A 7,366-nucleotide genomic window follows, 5' to 3' on the forward strand; every position below is an offset into this window, starting at 1 on the left:
CGCAATGTAATACACATTTTATGGCAAATCATTAAAAATTGATATTTTTGATATTTAATAGTACTTGAAGTAAACTTTATAAATCTGATGATTTATACTTAAAGTGTATGTAGGTGGGATGAAAAGCCGACGATCAATTGAAAATTTTGACTTTTCGTATTGAAGATATAGATTTTTTTCCCAAAACACCAAAATAAAAATAGGTCTTTTGGGGGGAAAAATCTATATCTTCAATATAAAAGGTCAAAATTTATGATTGATCGTCTGCTTTTCCTCCCAGCTACATACACTTTAAGAATATATCATTAGATTTATAAAATTTATTTCGAGGACGTTATATATCAAAAATTTGAAAAATATCAAATTTTAATAATTTGTCATAAAATTTGTATTATATCGTGAATTTCAAAAATGAAAATTATTTGATATCAGAAAGACATGCTTCAGATTCAGAATGCAATTCGACACGCCTGAGGTGCTCTCATGTCCCACAAAAATAATGTCGAAACGCCATAAACGCTCATTCTAGATCCCTTAAGGGCCCAGTGCAACACTTGTCTCATCTCTATTTTGACCATTTAAAAAAAATTCTGGCATCATGCCTGGGAGGTGCAAATGACCATACGGGGATGTCCGGCAAACATGGGTCATATTATATTTTGGCTATTTGATGTCAGTATGTCCCCTTTATCAAGGCCAATTTTGGTATATGAATGGGTATTTTTTTTCAACATTTTGCCAATTTTCCCCAATACATTGCCAATTTTGCCAAACTGTATAGTCAACATTTATGAAATTTGCCAACAATTTTAAAAGAAGTTGTAAATTTTTTTTTATTACTTTTGGTATAGCGATGGGGTCAAATTTCTTGGCAATTGACCAAAAATGGTGACTTTTGGTATAGCGATGGGTCCAAATTTCTCGGACAATTGGTATATGGATAGGTCCACTTTAAAATTCTCAGCAGCATATCCCTACCCAATCCAAACTTGAGTACCCCCGGGCCTTGTGCATAGACCCATGTATGGTGGCCTGGTGTTGGAAATGGACATCTATATCACTAAAAAGCCCATTTTTTCTTTAAAATTTTGTACCAAAATCTCAATTTTGCCCAAAATGGAGATGAAAATGTGTTACACTGAGTACTTGATATTCTTGTGTTAATATTCAAACGTATTTATTGCCAATAATGATCTTAAAGATATTGTTTCTTCAAGTATAACTTCCTTTTAAAACTATTAACAATAATATTCAATTTCTCAAAGGTCTCATATGGAGGGTTTTTTCACTGACGGAAAATGCAAGAATTTGCTTCAGAAATTAATGATGAACAGACTGGATTATGTTATGTTAAAAAATTGCAATACAGAATAACATTGATTTATTGCCATATGTGGTGTGATCAAGCAAAATCAGTCTGAAGGTGGGCATATTCAATTTACAGTTTTTTACATGATTGTAATAAAGCATTTGAAAAGCAACATTTTGCAGAAAACCTCATTGATTGAAATTGAACATTTAGTTCCCACGATATAAACAGTTAATAATAAAATTTACACTTATTAAGCGCCATATCAAACAGGTCAAAGCGCTGTTGAAGTGTTTCCAAAACAATATGCAACAAAATGAATAATTGTCTTAGTTTGGCGATATCTGAAAATCAATATTTCTGACTTCTGACTGATTTTACTTGTTCACATCACATAATCTTGGTAGTGTTCAATTTGAATACAATTCCCTTTTCAAATGAGTTCTGTTCTCTGATTTTTTAAGCTGCTTGAAATTTTGTTCAGGCTTTACAATTTGTGTTTGTTTTTGGTGAAAGTATAATTTGGATGCATTTTGCTATGATTGCGCAACAAATGCACCTCGTAACATACATTTGCTCGGAATACTGTTCTCAACATATTTTTATACTTTCAAATGACTACGAATTTAGTCCATAAACAGGATATTTGAACCACCATAAGTTAAGGTTACACATAAGTAATAATAAAAATTACATTATCTGGAATAAAAATGTAATACTACATAATACGAGTATAAATTTGGAATTTTTCTTATTTTTCAAATTTGTAGTTTTAATTTTTTTGGTTATTTTTAACCATAAAACACATCTGAGGACCTAAATGTAGTTTTTATTATTCTGAAGTGTAAGCAAAACTAGTTGTTTTTGGATAAAACAAAATTGAGTGGGAAAATCAATTTGTTTTGGCGATTTTCTCAAAATGTTGTCATTTCCCCCATATTCTGAAGTTATATTCTTTCCACTGGCCTTTGACAGACGCTACATTGTAATCAAAGCTGTTACAAAATAAGATCATAGCAACACAAAACTTGAAATCTTTGAACCCCCAATAGGTTGAGAAAATCTAATTTTTTATAGGTAGATGGGCAATTTTGATTATATCATTGTGATCACAGCACATTGCTGCATAGCATGTTACCATTTTTTTTACAGTTAAGCCATTTTTGCCTTGGTCGTTATTTGTGCTTGCTGCTTGGCAAATCATGTACTGTTTCATATGTTAAGATAGGGACAGTTTATTGTAAACATTGGGCATTGTTCTCGTTGAAATCCATACACCCATTATGGAAGACATGACCTTAATCTCCCACAAAGGGAGTGTAGATTTCAAATGGAGTCACCCGTTCAGGTAAAATCCACAATCGCTGTGCGGAAGATTAAGGTCATATTTTCCACAGGGGTGTATGTATTTCAATCGGAATAGCCTGTTTCTAGCTTAGATACAGCCAGGTGTGACTGTAACAGCCACATGATACTCGGCAGACTCTTGATATTTTCAAATAATCAAATGGCCAAATGTTGAGTTACATGCATTGGTGCAATTGCCCGCACGCAAAGAAGGCAACTCTAAATGGCTGCTGTATTCATGAACAGAAAGCAGCTATTTCCATAATAACCTTCAGTATGTTACCATACAAATAGCTGCCTCATTAATTTATGTCCTATGCATCAGCAAGTGTGATGTGAGGGGTCTATGACTGGGATATTTTTAATTACTTTGGGCTAGTGCAATAACTAAGTTAATTACTTCTATTGACAAGTTGTATTTATGAATAAATATTAAAATACATACAAGAAATGATTGTCTTGATGTTCATTTAATGTGTCATGTGAAGTATACCTTTGCCTGTTTTCTCAAGGGCAGTATTTTTTTTAAATAAAGAACAATTCTTTCTTTCTCCAGGGTCATATACTCATGATAAGGCCTAAAAAAAAGTTTGTATTGCCCCTAAATCAGGGTCGATCATAAATTTTTATTTTAAAATATTTTGCTACCTACAATATTAAAATACAAGTTAACCACAAAAGCTGATGGCAAACAATGATTTGTAAGGTTTGTTGGGCTCATTTTTTAATATATGAAAGTTGTGCGGTACAAATTATAAACAGGCAAAACATTTTGCTAATTTCATACTTTAAAATAAACATATGAATATTCAAATGTGAAAAAAAAATACCCCTGAAATAACTACCCTATTTTCAGAACTCATGAAATGCTAGGTATGCAGGTACTGCACAAAAATAATTCAAGAGGCCCACCTTTCCAATGAGACACCCCTCATTTGATCCCTGGCTCCATTTTTCACACCGACAATAAGGTAAACCTGTACACTTTGTTACTGTTACTTTGCAACAGCACTTTATACAATTTATTTGCATGATCAATTAATTAACACAACATGCATGCACACGGACCCTTTCAAGAGAATATATCGACTACTCAGTGCCAGAAGTGGGTAAGTGCAATAGCTGCCTTGTGTAGCTGCAATGTGTAGATGAGTACAATATATAGTGTGTTAAACTGCCAAATAATCACAGGGCAGCTATTGCACTTACCCACTTCTGGCACTAAGCAGTTGATATGCATGGTACTATCCAGTCACTCTATACATGTATGCCAAGAAGTTCGACTTGGATGAGAGGGATTTTAATGTATCAAATCAAATGTTTATGAGTGGATAACCCGACATCCCTGTCACAAGTGGAACTGGTGGGTATATCATGGAACAAGCAAAACTAACATAATACATGTACATGTTTGTATATCGCTCATTACCCCAAAAATTCAATATTCACATACAAGGGGCATGAGAGTTACTAGCACAATGAATTCTCGCTATTCGCAATAAGGGCGCCGCCAGCGGTTTGCGATGTATCATGGGAAAAATCGTGATGTATCATGGGAAAAGGTCGACATCCAAGTCCGCGCAATACGAATATTACCATGCTATTACATAGGAACATGTGACAATATTTTTTAGTTTGTCAAAATAAAGGTGTTACACGCGAATCGATACTCAATAATACTTAATAATGTGATTTGAAATGTGCACAATTAATTTTTTTCTCTATCGATTTGCGTGTAATAGGCCCCCTACCGTTATATTGACAAACTAAAAAATATTGTCACATGTTCCTATGTAATAGCATGGTAATATTCAGATTATGCGGACTTGATGTCGAATTTTTCCCATGATACATCAATTTATTTTTCCCATGATACATCGTAAAACCGCTGGCGCCTTTATTGCTAATAGCTTAGAATTGACGGTGTGTCCAATTGGGTGCAACACCAATGTCAAGTGTCCTTTGCATCACTGGATTGACCAAGTTATTTTAATATGTGACATTATGTAACCCTTTCATGCAGTCACACAATTCATCTTTTTTTAAAATATTTCAAAAGTATTACATTCATTGTTCACATTCCACTTTTTTTTAGAGTGAATGTTATACATAATGTGTGCAACTGACCATAGAAATGCATCATACAATTATGACATGATCCGTTCATCATTTAGTCATTTGCTGCTGCTACAGAACTTCACTTTATGAGATAAAATGCTTTTTAAAAACATATTTCACTAATATATTTTGCTCCACACATGGGGTATCTCACTTGAAAGCCATACACCCCATGGAAGACATGTCCTTAATCGTCCACACATGGAGTGTGAATTTCAAATGTGGTTTACCTGAACGGGCAACTCCATTTGAAATCTACACACCTGTGTGAGAGATTAAGGTCATGTCTTCTAAAGCATTTTCCACCCTGATGTGGCAGTGAAGTCAAAGTGCTGAGGCAGCTGTTTCTTGCGCGCATCTATGCGGCGTCTTTTAGCTCGTGCCTGTGTACACCAGTGCTTTGAGCGAACACTAGCGATTTTTAGCTGTGCCCAATGAAATGCGCACTGATGTCACTGCCACATCAGGGTGGAAAATGCTTTATAGGGGTGTAATGTGTATGGATTTAAACTAGAATAGACCAACAACTAATTTTGCTTGATCACGTCACAATTAAATGATAGTGGTGCAATATAATTAAAAAGAGAGGTAAACAACAAAATACAATTCCGCATGTCTGTTTGTTCATGCTATCCAAATACCAAAGCAGTAAGGACACCGCTAGAAGAAGAGTCAATTTTCCTAGTCTTCATTTTGGGAAACTTAAGACAGCATAGTTCAGGTATATATCGTTGTGAATTCTGCATAGATAATGAAAAGCTAGCTATATTATGTCCCCATGTGAAATTCATTGTCATATAATCACTTCTCTTAAAAGACCCTGATCAGATAGCACCATCACTCAATAATGTATAACCCCAGAATAATCTCCACAACCTGTGTTTTAGGGCTAGGGTTTTGGATTGGGCTGCTTATGATAAGGGTTATGGTCAGGATCAGGGTGTGTTTGATATTCCAGGGTTATTCCTTGCCATCTAGTTGGTCAATATGTAAAATGTCAATTTGCTGCCCACTAGTGCTCTGTTTTAACATAAATTAAGGGATCTTTCATTTTTTTACCAAAGTTTCACATCTTGCTATTTGCTGCACATTTCACATAATCACATATCATATATGTATATAGCTTTATGATATGCTGTTATATGAAATGGCTGACAAATTGTCTGCTAGCAGAAATGACAAATATTTGAACAATCAGAAGTAGAACACTCTAGCACACAAGATTTAATATTACCATACAATTTAACTTGGGGACATAGACCTAATGGATCAGTACAAACTTTTAAAGCCTTTCAGAAGCATCTACTTGCCAATCAGCAATGCTGTGTGGCTACCTATTACGGCGGTGTGTGGCGTCTCAAGTCTCAAGTCAACAAATGGTGTGCTTTCCCAATCTTAGTGAACAAATTTAAAATTCCACTGAAAAGTAACCAGTACACCTACAGCCAGTAAAGAGATTGCGAAGAGGCGTTCACTGCAAACGCCATACGGGTTACGTATTACGACATTGTGCGGTAGAACGTTATAGTGCCGTTCACATCCAAACTAGTCTCCTACACAGCCAGTTTGTATCGGTCCTAACGCTCGTCGTTCCTAGCATGTTTGTGATAGCCTCATAAAGTCTGTATCTATATCTAAACGCAATAGCAATAAGCTCATGGTGGCGCTATGCTGAGACAAATATATCTAATGATATAGGAAGCACCCATTGATTCACCTTGGGTGCATCGAACCAGAGAAGATGAGAATAGATTCCCTTCTTCTCTATTCGAACTTAATTTCCTCGGTATTTATATGCAAATACGACTGGCTGTATCTATTACTCTAAGCATTCAGTCCAGATTAGCGATATTTGAGTTTTGCGGGCTCATTGGAAAATGAATAGGCCTATTGTTCACACATGTATGCTATTTGTCTAAATAAACTAAACAGAGTTTGGTGTTGGATGCCTCGGAAGTCGCCATGGTGTATATTATTCGAACAAGAAACAAAACCCATTTTTCTGCATTTTATAATGCGTTTTTTTGTCATTTTGGAACGTCATTTTTGGCTACCAACCGCAACGTAATCGCCTTACGGTAATTCCATGATTGACCAATGCACAATAGATATCACCCTCTAGAGGGCATACTAACTGATTTTCGACTAATGTAGCTTGCTGTTGGCGTTCCCGTATCACGTAAATTTCGCAATCTCTCTAGTCTGCTCTGAAGTACCAAGTACCGATGCGGACGCACACATTGTGCCGACTTTGAAGGCACGCATACCTGCAGTAGAGGCGCAGCACTGCAAGACTGTTTACGCGCTGTATACACGCAGCGTTGTCACTTTGTACTTCAGAGTGGACAAACTGTAGTGCTGGTTGCTCCCCTGCTACACCTCTGATGTACTACATGTGATAAATTATACGTATAATTTACTTTAGTGCTTATCTCACAAGCCAAGAACAACAAGACTACCCTGATTGTCTTTGATATCTTATTAACTAATGAGGTATGGTTGGGTATGGCACAATTATTATTGCCTACACATATAAGTATATATTAAAACACAAAAGGATGGACTTGATAATGAAAATTATACAATAATTGC

Source organism: Amphiura filiformis, chromosome 3 (genome assembly GCF_039555335.1).
Source record: "Amphiura filiformis chromosome 3, Afil_fr2py, whole genome shotgun sequence".
Lineage (NCBI taxonomy): Eukaryota > Metazoa > Echinodermata > Ophiuroidea > Amphilepidida > Amphiuridae > Amphiura > Amphiura filiformis.